Source organism: Carcharodon carcharias, chromosome 10 (assembly GCF_017639515.1).
Source record: "Carcharodon carcharias isolate sCarCar2 chromosome 10, sCarCar2.pri, whole genome shotgun sequence".
NCBI classification, from domain to species: Eukaryota; Metazoa; Chordata; class Chondrichthyes; order Lamniformes; family Lamnidae; genus Carcharodon; species Carcharodon carcharias.
In genome coordinates, this window is record NC_054476.1 from 55,955,354 (window position 1) to 55,971,316 (window position 15,963).

The following is a 15,963-nucleotide window of genomic DNA, read 5'->3' on the forward strand; positions in this document are numbered from 1 at the left end:
GATAGCCGCTACTCCTGACGGGGGAGAGCTGCGTCGCGAGGCGACCACTTTCCAGACTTTGATCAGGTCCTGGTAAAAGACGGGCAACGCCTGCAAGGAGCCACCGAGGCCCAGCTGTTCTATAAACAGGAGCTGCACGTCATAATTCAGGCCGTGCACCTGACGGAAGAAATACGTCATCAGGGCACACCATCTAGGAGGAACACGTTTCCATCTGTTCCCATTCAGATGAGGTTACATTGTTTCATAGTTTGCCATTGTGAGATTTGAACTCTTGATCTTGGGGTTACAAACCCAGTACCATAACCACTTGGCTATTTAGGCCAATAATGTAACTCTTTTGAGTACAAACCCGTTTCCATCTGTTTCAGATGAAGTTACGTTGTTTGCCATTGTGAGATTTGAACTCTTGATCTTGGGGTTATAAACCCAGTACCATAACCACTTGGCTATTTAGGCCAAGAGGTAAGATGTAACTCTTTCGAGTACAAACCCGTTTCCATCTGTTTCAGATGAAGTTACATTGTTTCATAGTTCGCCATTGTGAGATTTGAACTCTTGATAATCTTTTAAATGAAAACCAAAATCAACAAAATTGGGATAAATCAGGCACAGCCCCTAATTCAGGTCAGCTGTAAAACCAAGAACAAAGTTTAAAGGAAACTTACAAACTTTAAATCAAAATGTGATTAAAGGGGTCAACAAAACACCCCAGTCCCCGCGGGGCCCACCGAGCACGGAAGGCCTCGAGAGTGCCAGCAGACACCGCGTGCTCCTTCTCCAGGGACATCCGGCAGCGAACGTAGCCGCGGAAGAGGGACAAACAATCGGGCGGGACTCCCCCGTCGATCGCCCGCTGCCTGGACCTGTTAATGGCCAACTTGGCCAGGCCCAGGAGCAGGTTCACGAGGAAGTCCTCCTCCTTCCCGACCCCCTTCCGCACCGGGTGCCTATAGATCAGGAGCGTGGGGCTGAAGTGCAAACAAAACATCAATAAAAGGTTTTTCAAATAACTAAAAAGGGAGTGCAGCCTACAACACCCTATATATACATGGTCCATGGACTCCACAAGAGCGCAAAAAGGGCATGTGTCCTGAGAGTCCGTGAACCTATGCATCCTCTTATTATAAGGGACTGCTGCATGCAACACCCTCCAACGCCGGTCCCCGACAGAAAGGGGGAGGACACCTCCGTAGAGGGCCTCCCATCGGGGGCCTCCGCCGCCGGACGGCAATAAGGCATGCCAGGGCATGTCTGGGCGGCGGACAAGGGCGAGAAAATGGAAGGTGTGCAGCAGCAGTCCGTACAAAAAGCCCCTCTTTGCCGTGCCAAAAGGCACAGAGGTCATGTCCCCGAGGCGGCTCATATTGCGGGGCACCAGCACCCGAGGGAGGGTTCGGGGCTTGGGGCCAATGTGGAATTCTGTCCGAACAGGGGAACGCTCAGACGGAAGACCACCGCGCACCTGGGCCACCTCAAGACCCAAAATAACGTCGGGTCCGTGCACGACCGTTCTCAGGTCTTGGATGGCATCGGCTGCGACCTGGACACTCACAGACGCGCGTTGCGCCAACTCCTGCGGGAGCATCCAGCCCAGTCCTCCGCCACCCAGCACGTCCCCGATCCTGGTCACCCCTGCGGCCACAGCCCTCCTCTCCGCCAACCACTGAAAAGGACGGAGGGGCGGATTCCTGAGCAGCGGCTCACTGACGATAGCCGCTACTCCTGACGGGGGAGAGCTGCGTCGCGAGGCAACCACTTTCCAGACTTTGATCAGGTCCTGGTAAAAGACGGGCAACGCCTGCAAGGAGCCATCGAGGCCCAGCTGTTCTATAAACAGGAGCTGCACGTCATAATTCAGGCCGTGCACCTGACGGAAGAAATACGTCATCAGGGCACACCATCTAGGAGGAGGCTCGACGTAGAGGTATCGCTGCAGGGTCTGAAGGCGGAAAGTCGCCACCTGTGTGCGTAGGCACACTAGCGCCTGACCACCCTCCCTAATCGGGAGACTCAGAACCTCGGCAGTGACCCAGTGCAATCTTTTGTCCCAGAAGAAGTCAACTAACAATCTCTGGATTCTTGTGACAAAGTCCGGGGGAGGGGTCAAAGTGACCAGCCGATACCACAACATGGCGGCGATCAGCTGGTTTATGACCAGAACTCGACCTCGGTAAGATAGCACTCGGAGCAGTCCTGTCCAGCGCCGCAGGCGACCGGTGACTTTCGTCTCCAGTTCCTGCCAGTTTGCCGGCCAGGATTCCTCAGCGGGGCAGAGATGGACCCCCAGGTAGAGGAGGCTGGTCCTGCTCCAGGTGAAAGGCCTGAGCTCCTCGGGTAGGGGATCCATCTGCCACTGACCGACCAGGAGTCCAGAACATTTACCCCAGTTGATCCTGGCAGAAGAAGCGGCAGAGTAGACCTCCTGGCACTCGCGCATCCTCCGCAGGTCAGCCGGGTCACTAAACATAAGGAGCACGTCATCGGCGTAAGCCGAAAGGGCCACCCCGATGCCTGGCCCGCGCAGAACCAAGCCCGACAACCTCCTCCGCAAGAGGCGCAGGAAAGGCTCCACGCAAGAAGATGTAACTCTTTTGATTACAAACACGTTTCCATCTGTTTCAGATGAAGTTACATTGTTTCATAGTTCGCCATTGTGAGATTTGAACTCTTGATCTTGGGGTTCCAAACACAGTACCATAACCACTTGGCTATTCAGGCCAATAATGTAACTCTTTTGAGTACAAACCCGTTTCCATCTGTTTCAGATGAAGTTACGTTGTTTGCCATTGTGAGATTTGAGCTCTTGATCTTGGGGTTATAAACCCAGTACCATAACCACTTGGCTATTTAGGCCAAGAGGTAAGGAGATGTAACTCTTTCGAGTGTCTGCTGTAGCTCTTTCGAGTACAAACACGTTTCCATCTGTTCCCATTCAGATGAGGTTACATTGTTTCATAGTTTGCCATTGTGAGATTTGAACTCTTGATAATCTTTTAAATGAAAACCAAATCAACAAAATTGGGATAAATCAGGCACAGCCCCTAATTCAGGTCAGCTGTAAAACCAAGAACAAAGTTTAAAGGAAACTTACAAACTTTAAATCAAAATGTGATTAAAGGGGTCAACAAAACACCCCAGTCCCCGCGGTGCCCACCGAGCATGGAAGGCCTCGAGAGTGCCAGCAGACACCGCATGCTCCTTCTCCAGGGACATCCGGCAGCGAACGTAGCCACGGAAGAGGGACAAACAATCGGGCGGGACTCCCCCGTCGATCGCCCGCTGCCTGGACCTGTTAATGGCCAACTTGGCCAGGCCCAGGAGCAGGTTCATGAGGAGGTCCTCCTCCTTCCCGACCCCCTTCCGCACCGGGTGCCCATAGATCAGGAGCGTGGGGCTGAAGTGCAAACAAAACATCAATAAAAGGGTTTTCAAATACCTAAAAAGGGAGTGCAGCCTACAACACCCTATGTATACATGGTCCACGGACTCCACAAGACCGCAAAAAGGGCACGTGTCCTGAGAGTCCGTGAACCTATGCATCCTCTTATTATAGGGGACTGCTGCATGCAACACCCTCCAACCCAGGTCCCCGATAGAAAGGGGGAGGACACCTCCATAGAGGGCCTCCCATCGAGGGCCTCCGCCGCCGGACGGCAACAAGGCACGCCAGGGCGTGTCAGGTCGACGGACAAGGGCAAGAAAATGGAAGGAGTGCAGCAGCAGTCCATACAAAAAGCCCCTCTTTGCTGTGCCAAAAGGCACAGAGGGCATGTCCCCGAGGCGGCTCATATTGCGGGGCACCAGCACCCGAGGGAGGGTTCGGGGCTTGGTGCCAATGTGGAATTCCGTCCGAACAGGGGAACGCTCAGACGGAAGACCACCGCGCACCTGGGCCACCTCAAGACCCAAAATAACGTCGGGTCCGAGCACGACCGTTCTCAGTTCTTGGATGGCATCGGCTGCGACCTGGACACCCACAGACGCGCGTCGCGCCAACTCCTGCGGGAGCATCCAGCCCAGTCCTCCGCCACCCAGCACGTCCCCGATCCTGGTCACCCCTGCGGCCACAGCCCTCCTCTCCGCCAACCACTGAAAAGGACGGAGGGGCGGATTCCTGAGCAGCGGCTCTCTGACGATAGCCGCTACTCCTGACGGGGGAGAGCTGCGTCGCGAGGCGACCACTTTCCAGACTTTGATCAGGTCCTGGTAAAAGACGGGCAACGCCTGCAAGGAGCCACCGAGGCCCAGCTGTTCTATAAACAGGAGCTGCACGTCATAATTCAGGCCGTGCACCTGACGGAAGAAATACGTCATCAGGGCACACCATCTAGGAGGAGGCTCAACGTAGAGGTATCGCTGCAGGGTCTGAAGGCGGAAAGTCGCCACCTGTGTGCGTAGGCACACTAGCGCCTGACCACCCTCCCTAAGCGGGAGACTCAGAACCTCGGCAGCGACCCAGTGCAATCTTTTGTCCCAGAAGAAGTCGACTAACAATCTCTGGATTCTTGTGACAAAGTCCGGGGGAGGGGTCAAAGTGACCAGCCGATACCACAACATGGCGGCGATCAGCTGGTTTATGACCAGAACTCGACCCCGGTAAGATAGCACTCGGAGCAGTCCTGTCCAGCGCCGCAGGCGAGCGGTGACTTTCGTCTCCAGTTCCTGCCAGTTTGCCGGCCAGGATTCCTCAGCGGGGCAGAGATGGACACCCAGGTAGAGGAGGCTGGTCCTGCTCCAGGTGAAAGGCCTGAGCTCCTCGGGTAGGGGATCCATCTGCCACTGACCGACCAGGAGTCCAGAACACTTACCCCAGTTGATCCTGGCAGAAGAAGCGGCAGAGTAGACCTCCTGGCACTCGCGCATCCTCCGCAGGTCAGCCGGGTCACTAAACATAAGGAGCACGTCATCGGCGTAAGCCGAAAGGACCACCCCGATGCCCGGCCCGCGCAGAACCAATCCCGACAACCTCCTCCGCAAGAGGCGCAGGAAAGGCTTCACGCAAATAGAATACAACAGGCCAGACAGGGGGCAGCCCTGACGTACCCCTCTCCCAAAGTGAAGGGGCGCCATCAGGGACCCGTTAACCTTCACTAGACATGAGATTTGAACACTTGATACTTTGCCATTGTGAGATTTGAACTCTTGATCTTGGGGTTACAAACCCAGTACCATAACCACTTGGCTATTTAAGCCAAGCTTTTTGAACTCTTGATCTTGGGGTTACAAACCCAGTACCATAACCACTTGGCTATTTAGGCCAATAATGTAACTCTTTTGAGTACAAACCCGTTTCCATCTGTTTCAGATGAAGTTACGTTGTTTGCCATTGTGAGATTTGAACTCTTGATCTTGGGGTTATAAACCCAGTACCATAACCACTTGGCTATTTAGGCCAATAATGTAACTCTTTTGAGTACAAACCCGTTTCCATCTGTTTCAGATGAAGTTACGTTGTTTGCCATTGTGAGGTTTGAACTCTTGATCTTGGGGTTATAAACCCAGTACCATAACCACTTGGCTATTTAGGCCAATAATGTAACTCTTTTGAGTACAAACCCGTTTCCATCTGTTTCAGATGAAGTTACGTTGTTTGCCATTGTGAGATTTGAACTCTTGATCTTGGGGTTATAAACCCAGTACCATAACCACTTGGCTATTTAGGCCAAGAGGTAGTACCATAACCACTTGGCTATTTAGGCCAATAATGTAACTCTTTTGAGTACAAACCCGTTTCCATCTGTTTCAGATGAAGTTACGTTGTTTGCCATTGTGAGGTTTGAACTCTTGATCTTGGGGTTATAAACCCAGTACCATAACCACTTGGCTATTTAGGCCAATAATGTAACTCTTTTGAGTACAAACCCGTTTCCATCTGTTTCAGATGAAGTTACGTTGTTTGCCATTGTGAGATTTGAACTCTTGATCTTGGGGTTATAAACCCAGTACCATAACCACTTGGCTATTTAGGCCAAGAGGTAGTACCATAACCACTTGGCTATTTAGGCCAATAATGTAACTCTTTTGAGTACAAACCCGTTTCCATCTGTTTCAGATGAAGTTACGTTGTTTGCCATTGTGAGATTTGAACTCTTGATCTTGGGGTTATAAACCCAGTACCATAACCACTTGGCTATTTAGGCCGATAATGTAACTCTTTTGAGTACAAACCCGTTTCCATCTGTTTCAGATGAAGTTACGTTGTTTGCCATTGTGAGATTTGAACTCTTGATCTTGGGGTTATAAACCCAGTACCATAACCACTTGGCTATTTAGGCCAAGAGGTAAGAAGATGTAACTCTTTCGAGTACAAACCCATTTCCATCTGTTCCTATTCAGATGAAGTTACATTGTTTCATAGTTTGCCATTGTGAGATTTGAATTCTTGATTTTGGGGTTACAAACCCAGTACCATAACCACTTGGCTATTTAGGCCAAGCAATAATGTAACTCTTTTGAGTACAAACCCGTTTCCATCTGTTTCAGATGAAGTTACGTTGTTTGCCATTGTGAGATTTGAACTCTTGATCTTGGGGTTATAAACCCAGTACCATAACCACTTGGCTATTTAGGCCAATAATGTAACTCTTTTGAGTACAAACCCGTTTCCATCTGTTTCAGATGAAGTTACGTTGTTTGCCATTGTGAGGTTTGAACTCTTGATCTTGGGGTTATAAACCCAGTACCATAACCACTTGGCTATTTAGGCCAATAATGTAACTCTTTTGAGTACAAACCCGTTTCCATCTGTTTCAGATGAAGTTACGTTGTTTGCCATTGTGAGATTTGAACTCTTGATCTTGGGGTTATAAACCCAGTACCATAACCACTTGGCTATTTAGGCCAAGAGGTAGTACCATAACCACTTGGCTATTTAGGCCAATAATGTAACTCTTTTGAGTACAAACCCGTTTCCATCTGTTTCAGATGAAGTTACGTTGTTTGCCATTGTGAGGTTTGAACTCTTGATCTTGGGGTTATAAACCCAGTACCATAACCACTTGGCTATTTAGGCCAATAATGTAACTCTTTTGAGTACAAACCCGTTTCCATCTGTTTCAGATGAAGTTACGTTGTTTGCCATTGTGAGATTTGAACTCTTGATCTTGGGGTTATAAACCCAGTACCATAACCACTTGGCTATTTAGGCCAAGAGGTAGTACCATAACCACTTGGCTATTTAGGCCAATAATGTAACTCTTTTGAGTACAAACCCGTTTCCATCTGTTTCAGATGAAGTTACGTTGTTTGCCATTGTGAGATTTGAACTCTTGATCTTGGGGTTATAAACCCAGTACCATAACCACTTGGCTATTTAGGCCGATAATGTAACTCTTTTGAGTACAAACCCGTTTCCATCTGTTTCAGATGAAGTTACGTTGTTTGCCATTGTGAGATTTGAACTCTTGATCTTGGGGTTATAAACCCAGTACCATAACCACTTGGCTATTTAGGCCAAGAGGTAAGAAGATGTAACTCTTTCGAGTACAAACCCATTTCCATCTGTTCCTATTCAGATGAAGTTACATTGTTTCATAGTTTGCCATTGTGAGATTTGAATTCTTGATTTTGGGGTTACAAACCCAGTACCATAACCACTTGGCTATTTAGGCCAAGCAATAATGTAACTCTTTTGAGTACAAACCCGTTTCCATCTGTTTCAGATGAAGTTACGTTGTTTGCCATTGTGAGATTTGAACTCTTGATCTTGGGGTTATAAACCCAGTACCATAACCACTTGGCTATTTAGGCCAATAATGTAACTCATTTGAGTACAAACCCGTTTCCATCTGTTTCAGATGAAGTTACGTTGTTTGCCATTGTGAGATTTGAACTCTTGATCTTGGGGTTATAAACCCAGTACCATAACCACTTGGCTATTTAGGCCAAGAGGTAGTACCATAACCACTTGGCTATTTAGGCCAATAATGTAACTCTTTTGAGTACAAACCCGTTTCCATCTGTTTCAGATGAAGTTACGTTGTTTGCCATTGTGAGATTTGAACTCTTGATCTTGGGGTTATAAACCCAGTACCATAACCACTTGGCTATTTAGGCCAAGAGGTAAGAAGATGTAACTCTTTTGAGTACAAGCACGTTTCCATCTGTTTCAGATGAAATTACATTGTTTCATAGTTTGCCATTGTGAGATTTGAACTCTTGATCTTGGGGTTACAAACCCAGTACCATAACCACTTGGCTATTTAGGCCAAGCCTAAACATCTGTTCATCACCACTCTGCATTGTAACTCTTTTGAGTACAAACCCGTTTCCATCTGTTTTTTCAGATGAAGTTACATTGTTTCATAGTTTGCCATTATGAGATTTGAACTCTTGATCTTGGGGTTACAAACCCAGTACCATAACCACTTGGCTATTTAGGCCAAGCCCAAAAAAATATGGAACGCTTCACGAATTTGCGTGTCATCCTTGCGCTGGGGCCATGCTAATCTTCTCTGTATCGTTCCAATTTTAGTATATGTGCTGCCGAAGCGAGCACAAAAATTATGTACTTACATTGTTTCATAGTTTGCCATTGTGAGATTTGAACTCTTGATCTTGGGGTTACAAACCCAGTACCATAACCACTTGGCTATTTAGGCCGATAATGTAACTCTTTTGAGTACAAACCCGTTTCCATCTGTTTCAGATGAAGTTACGTTGTTTGCCATTGTGAGATTTGAACTCTTGATAATCTTTTAAATGAAAACCAAATCAACAAAATTGGGATAAATCAGGCACAGCCCCTAATTCAGGTCAGCTGTAAAACCAAGAACAAAGTTTAAAGGAAACTTACAAACTTTAAATCAAAATGTGATTAAAGGGGTCAACAAAACACCCCAGTCCCCGCGGTGCCCACCGAGCACGGAAGGCCTCGAGAGTGCCAGCAGACACCGCGTGCTCCTTCTCCAGGGACATCCGGCAGCGAACGTAGCCGCGGAAGAGGGACAAACAATCAGGCGGGACTCCCCCGTCGATCGCCCGCTGCCTGGACCTGTTAATGGCCAACTTGGCCAGGCCCAGGAGCAGGTTCACGAGGAGGTCCTCCTCCTTCCCGACCCCCTTCCGCACCGGGTGCCCATAGATCAGGAGTGTGGGGCTGAAGTGCAAACAAAACATCAATAAAAGGTTTTTCAAATAACTAAAAAGGGAGTGCAGCCTACAACACCCTATGTATACATGGTCCACGGACTCCACAAGACCGCAAAAAGGGCATGTGTCCTGAGAGTCCGTGAACCTATGCATCCTCTTATTATAAGGGACTGCCGCATGCAACACCCTCCAACCCAGGTCCCCGATAGAAAGGGGGAGGACACCTCCGTAGAGGGCCTCCCATCGAGGGCCTCCGCCGCCGGACGGCAACAAGGCACACCAGGGCGTGTCCGGTCGACGGACAAGGGCGAGAAAATGGAAGGTGTGCAGCAGCAGTCCATACAAAAAGCCCCTCTTTGCTGTGCCAAAAGGCACAGAGGGCATGTCCCCGAGGCGGCTCATATTGCGGGGCACCAGCACCCGAGGGAGGGTTCGGGGCTTGGGGCCAATGTGGAATTCCGTCCGAACAGGGGAACGCTCAGACGGAAGACCACCGCGCACCTGGGCCACCTCAAGACCCAAAATAACGTCGGGTCCGAGCACGACCGTTCTCAGGTCTTGGATGGCATCGGCTGCGACCTGGACACTCACAGACGCGCGTCGCGCCAACTCCTGCGGGAGCATCCAGCCCAGTCCTCCGCCACCCAGCACGTCCCCGATCCTGGTCACCCCTGCGGCCACAGCCCTCCTCTCCGCCAACCACTGAAAAGGACGGAGGGGCGGATTCCTGAGCAGCGGCTCTCTGACGATAGCCGCTACTCCTGACGGGGGAGAGCTGCGTCGCGAGGCGACCACTTTCCAGACTTTGATCAGGTCCTGGTAAAAGACGGGCAACGCCTGCAAGGAGCCACCGAGGCCCAGCTGTTCTATAAACAGGAGCTGCACGTCATAATTCAGGCCGTGCACCTGACGGAAGAAATACGTCATCAGGGCACACCATCTAGGAGGAGGCTCAACGTAGAGGTATCGCTGCAGGGTCTGAAGGCGGAAAGTCGCCACCTGTGTGCGTAGGCACACTAGCGCCTGACCACCCTCCCTAAGCGGGAGACTCAGAACCTCGGCAGCGACCCAGTGCAATCTTTTGTCCCAGAAGAAGTCGACTAACAATCTCTGGATTCTTGTGACAAAGTCCGGGGGAGGGGTCAAAGTGACCAGCCGATACCACAACATGGCGGCGATCAGCTGGTTTATGACCAGAACTCGACCCCGGTAAGATAGCACTCGGAGCAGTCCTGTCCAGCGCCGCAGGCGAGCGGTGACTTTCGTCTCCAGTTCCTGCCAGTTTGCCGGCCAGGATTCCTCAGCGGGGCAGAGATGGACACCCAGGTAGAGGAGGCTGGTCCTGCTCCAGGTGAAAGGCCTGAGCTCCTCGGGTAGGGGATCCATCTGCCACTGACCGACCAGGAGTCCAGAACACTTACCCCAGTTGATCCTGGCAGAAGAAGCGGCAGAGTAGACCTCATGGCACTCGCGCATCCTCCGCAGGTCAGCCGGGTCACTAAACATAAGGAGCACGTCATCGGCGTAAGCCGAAAGGACCACCCCGATGCCCGGCCCGCGCAGAACCAATCCCGACAACCTCCTCCGCAAGAGGCGCAGGAAAGGCTCCACGCAAATAGAATACAACAGGCCAGACAGGGGGCAGCCCTGACGTACCCCTCTCCCAAAGTGAAGGGGCGCCATCAGGGACCCGTTAACCTTCACTAGACATGAGATTTGAACACTTGATACTTTGCCATTGTGAGATTTGAACTCTTGATCTTGGGGTTACAAACCCAGTACCATAACCACTTGGCTATTTAAGCCAAGCTTTTTGAACTCTTGATCTTGGGGTTACAAACCCAGTACCATAACCACTTGGCTATTTAGGCCAATAATGTAACTCTTTTGAGTACAAACCCGTTTCCATCTGTTTCAGATGAAGTTACGTTGTTTGCCATTGTGAGATTTGAACTCTTGATCTTGGGGTTATAAACCCAGTACCATAACCACTTGGCTATTTAGGCCAATAATGTAACTCTTTTGAGTACAAACCCGTTTCCATCTGTTTCAGATGAAGTTACGTTGTTTGCCATTGTGAGGTTTGAACTCTTGATCTTGGGGTTATAAACCCAGTACCATAACCACTTGGCTATTTAGGCCAATAATGTAACTCTTTTGAGTACAAACCCGTTTCCATCTGTTTCAGATGAAGTTACGTTGTTTGCCATTGTGAGATTTGAACTCTTGATCTTGGGGTTATAAACCCAGTACCATAACCACTTGGCTATTTAGGCCAAGAGGTAGTACCATAACCACTTGGCTATTTAGGCCAATAATGTAACTCTTTTGAGTACAAACCCGTTTCCATCTGTTTCAGATGAAGTTACGTTGTTTGCCATTGTGAGATTTGAACTCTTGATCTTGGGGTTATAAACCCAGTACCATAACCACTTGGCTATTTAGGCCGATAATGTAACTCTTTTGAGTACAAACCCGTTTCCATCTGTTTCAGATGAAGTTACGTTGTTTGCCATTGTGAGATTTGAACTCTTGATCTTGGGGTTATAAACCCAGTACCATAACCACTTGGCTATTTAGGCCAAGAGGTAAGAAGATGTAACTCTTTCGAGTACAAACCCATTTCCATCTGTTCCTATTCAGATGAAGTTACATTGTTTCATAGTTTGCCATTGTGAGATTTGAATTCTTGATTTTGGGGTTACAAACCCAGTACCATAACCACTTGGCTATTTAGGCCAAGCAATAATGTAACTCTTTTGAGTACAAACCCGTTTCCATCTGTTTCAGATGAAGTTACGTTGTTTGCCATTGTGAGATTTGAACTCTTGATCTTGGGGTTATAAACCCAGTACCATAACCACTTGGCTATTTAGGCCAATAATGTAACTCTTTTGAGTACAAACCCGTTTCCATCTGTTTCAGATGAAGTTACGTTGTTTGCCATTGTGAGATTTGAACTCTTGATCTTGGGGTTATAAACCCAGTACCATAACCACTTGGCTATTTAGGCCAAGAGGTAGTACCATAACCACTTGGCTATTTAGGCCAATAATGTAACTCTTTTGAGTACAAACCCGTTTCCATCTGTTTCAGATGAAGTTACGTTGTTTGCCATTGTGAGATTTGAACTCTTGATAATCTTTTAAATGAAAACCAAATCAACAAAATTGGGATAAATCAGGCACAGCCCCTAATTCAGGTCAGCTGTAAAACCAAGAACAAAGTTTAAAGGAAACTTACAAACTTTAAATCAAAATGTGATTAAAGGGGTCAACAAAACACCCCAGTCCCCGCGGTGCCCACCGAGCACGGAAGGCCTCGAGAGTGCCAGCAGACACCGCGTGCTCCTTCTCCAGGGACATCCGGCAGCGAACGTAGCCGCGGAAGAGGGACAAACAATCGGGCGGGACTCCCCCGTCGATCGCCCGCTGCCTGGACCTGTTAATGGCCAACTTGGCCAGGCCCAGGAGCAGGTTCACGAGGAAGTCCTCCTCCTTCCCGACCCCCTTCCGCACCGGGTGCCTATAGATCAGGAGCGTGGGGCTGAAGTGCAAACAAAACATCAATAAAAGGTTTTTCAAATAACTAAAAAGGGAGTGCAGCCTACAACACCCTATGTATACATGGTCCACGGACTCCACAAGACTGCAAAAAGGGCATGTGTCCTGAGAGTCCGTGAACCTATGCATCCTCTTATTATAAGGGACTGCTGCATGCAACACCCTCCAACCCAGGTCCCCGATAGAAAGGGGGAGGACACCTCCGTAGAGGGCCTCCCATCGGGGGCCTCCGCCGCCGGACGGCAACAAGGCATGCCAGGGCGTGTCCGGTCGACGGACAAGGGCGAGAAAATGGAAGGTGTGCAGCAGCAGTCCGTACAAAAAGCCCCTCTTTGCCGTGCCAAAAGGCACAGAGGGCATGTCCCCGAGGCGGCTCATATTGCGGGGCACCAGCACCCGAGGGAGGGTTCGGGGCTTGGGGCCAATGTGGAATTCCGTCCGAACAGGGGAACGCTCAGACGGAAGACCACCGCGCACCTGGGCCACCTCAAGACCCAAAATAACGTCGGGTCCGTGCACGACCGTTCTCAGGTCTTGGATGGCATCGGCTGCGACCTGGACACTCACAGACGCGCGTTGCGCCAACTCCTGCGGGAGCATCCAGCCCAGTCCTCCGCCACCCAGCACGTCCCCGATCCTGGTCACCCCTGCGGCCACAGCCCTCCTCTCCGCCAACCACTGAAAAGGACGGAGGGGCGGATTCCTGAGCAGCGGCTCACTGACGATAGCCGCTACTCCTGACGGGGGAGAGCTGCGTCGCGAGGCAACCACTTTCCAGACTTTGATCAGGTCCTGGTAAAAGACGGGCAACGCCTGCAAGGAGCCATCGAGGCCCAGCTGTTCTATAAACAGGAGCTGCACGTCATAATTCAGGCCGTGCACCTGACGGAAGAAATACGTCATCAGGGCACACCATCTAGGAGGAGGCTCGACGTAGAGGTATCGCTGCAGGGTCTGAAGGCGGAAAGTCGCCACCTGTGTGCGTAGGCACACTAGCGCCTGACCACCCTCCCTAATCGGGAGACTCAGAACCTCGGCAGTGACCCAGTGCAATCTTTTGTCCCAGAAGAAGTCAACTAACAATCTCTGGATTCTTGTGACAAAGTCCGGGGGAGGGGTCAAAGTGACCAGCCGATACCACAACATGGCGGCGATCAGCTGGTTTATGACCAGAACTCGACCTCGGTAAGATAGCACTCGGAGCAGTCCTGTCCAGCGCCGCAGGCGACCGGTGACTTTCGTCTCCAGTTCCTGCCAGTTTGCCGGCCAGGATTCCTCAGCGGGGCAGAGATGGACCCCCAGGTAGAGGAGGCTGGTCCTGCTCCAGGTGAAAGGCCTGAGCTCCTCGGGTAGGGGATCCATCTGCCACTGACCGACCAGGAGTCCAGAACATTTACCCCAGTTGATCCTGGCAGAAGAAGCGGCAGAGTAGACCTCCTGGCACTCGCGCATCCTCCGTAGGTCAGCCGGGTCACTAAACATAAGGAGCACGTCATCGGCGTAAGCCGAAAGGGCCACCCCGATGCCTGGCCCGCGCAGAACCAAGCCCGACAACCTCCTCCGCAAGAGGCGCAGGAAAGGCTCCACGCAAGAAGATGTAACTCTTTTGATTACAAACACGTTTCCATCTGTTTCAGATGAAGTTACATTGTTTCATAGTTCGCCATTGTGAGATTTGAACTCTTGATCTTGGGGTTCCAAACACAGTACCATAACCACTTGGCTATTCAGGCCAATAATGTAACTCTTTTGAGTACAAACCCGTTTCCATCTGTTTCAGATGAAGTTACGTTGTTTGCCATTGTGAGATTTGAGCTCTTGATCTTGGGGTTATAAACCCAGTACCATAACCACTTGGCTATTTAGGCCAAGAGGTAAGGAGATGTAACTCTTTCGAGTGTCTGCTGTAGCTCTTTCGAGTACAAACACGTTTCCATCTGTTCCCATTCAGATGAGGTTACATTGTTTCATAGTTTGCCATTGTGAGATTTGAACTCTTGATAATCTTTTAAATGAAAACCAAATCAACAAAATTGGGATAAATCAGGCACAGCCCCTAATTCAGGTCAGCTGTAAAACCAAGAACAAAGTTTAAAGGAAACTTACAAACTTTAAATCAAAATGTGATTAAAGGGGTCAACAAAACACCCCAGTCCCCGCGGTGCCCACCGAGCATGGAAGGCCTCGAGAGTGCCAGCAGACACCGCATGCTCCTTCTCCAGGGACATCCGGCAGCGAACGTAGCCACGGAAGAGGGACAAACAATCGGGCGGGACTCCCCCGTCGATCGCCCGCTGCCTGGACCTGTTAATGGCCAACTTGGCCAGGCCCAGGAGCAGGTTCACGAGGAGGTCCTCCTCCTTCCCGACCCCCTTCCGCACCGGGTGCCCATAGATCAGGAGCGTGGGGCTGAAGTGCAAACAAAACATCAATAAAAGGTTTTTCAAATACCTAAAAAGGGAGTGCAGCCTACAACACCCTATGTATACATGGTCCACGGACTCCACAAGACCGCAAAAAGGGCATGTGTCCTGAGAGTCCGTGAACCTATGCATCCTCTTATTATAAGGGACTGCTGCATGCAACACCCTCCAACCCAGGTCCCCGATAGAAAGGGGGAGGACACCTCCATAGAGGGCCTCCCATCGAGGGCCTCCGCCGCCGGACGGCAACAAGGCACGCCAGGGCGTGTCAGGTCGACGGACAAGGGCAAGAAAATGGAAGGAGTGCAGCAGCAGTCCATACAAAAAGCCCCTCTTTGCTGTGCCAAAAGGCACAGAGGGCATGTCCCCGAGGCGGCTCATATTGCGGGGCACCAGCACCCGAGGGAGGGTTCGGGGCTTGGTGCCAATGTGGAATTCCGTCCGAACAGGGGAACGCTCAGACGGAAGACCACCGCGCACCTGGGCCACCTCAAGACCCAAAATAACGTCGGGTCCGAGCACGACCGTTCTCAGTTCTTGGATGGCATCGGCTGCGACCTGGACACCCACAGACGCGCGTCGCGCCAACTCCTGCGGGAGCATCCAGCCCAGTCCTCCGCCACCCAGCACGTCCCCGATCCTGGTCACCCCTGCGGCCACAGCCCTCCTCTCCGCCAACCACTGAAAAGGACGGAGGGGCGGATTCCTGAGCAGCGGCTCTCTGACGATAGCCGCTACTCCTGACGGGGGAGAGCTGCGTCGCGAGGCGACCACTTTCCAGACTTTGATCAGGTCCTGGTAAAAGACGGGCAACGCCTGCAAGGAGCCACCGAGGCCCAGCTGTTCTATAAACAGGAGCTGCACGTCATAATTCAGGCCGTGCA

General features: G+C 50.7%; 1 protein-coding gene and 1 non-coding gene across 3 annotated transcripts in view; one reads left to right on the plus strand and one right to left on the minus strand.

The window, feature by feature from the left end:
* LOC121283626 overlaps positions 1 to 15,963 on the plus strand; it is an 86,256-nt gene that overhangs the window by 45,430 nt on the left and 24,863 nt on the right. The gene's annotated exons all lie outside the window — the stretch shown is intronic.
* Positions 8,394 to 8,500, minus strand: LOC121283669. Its single transcript, XR_005944318.1, has one exon. It is a non-coding gene; the product is annotated as a U6 spliceosomal RNA (small nuclear RNA).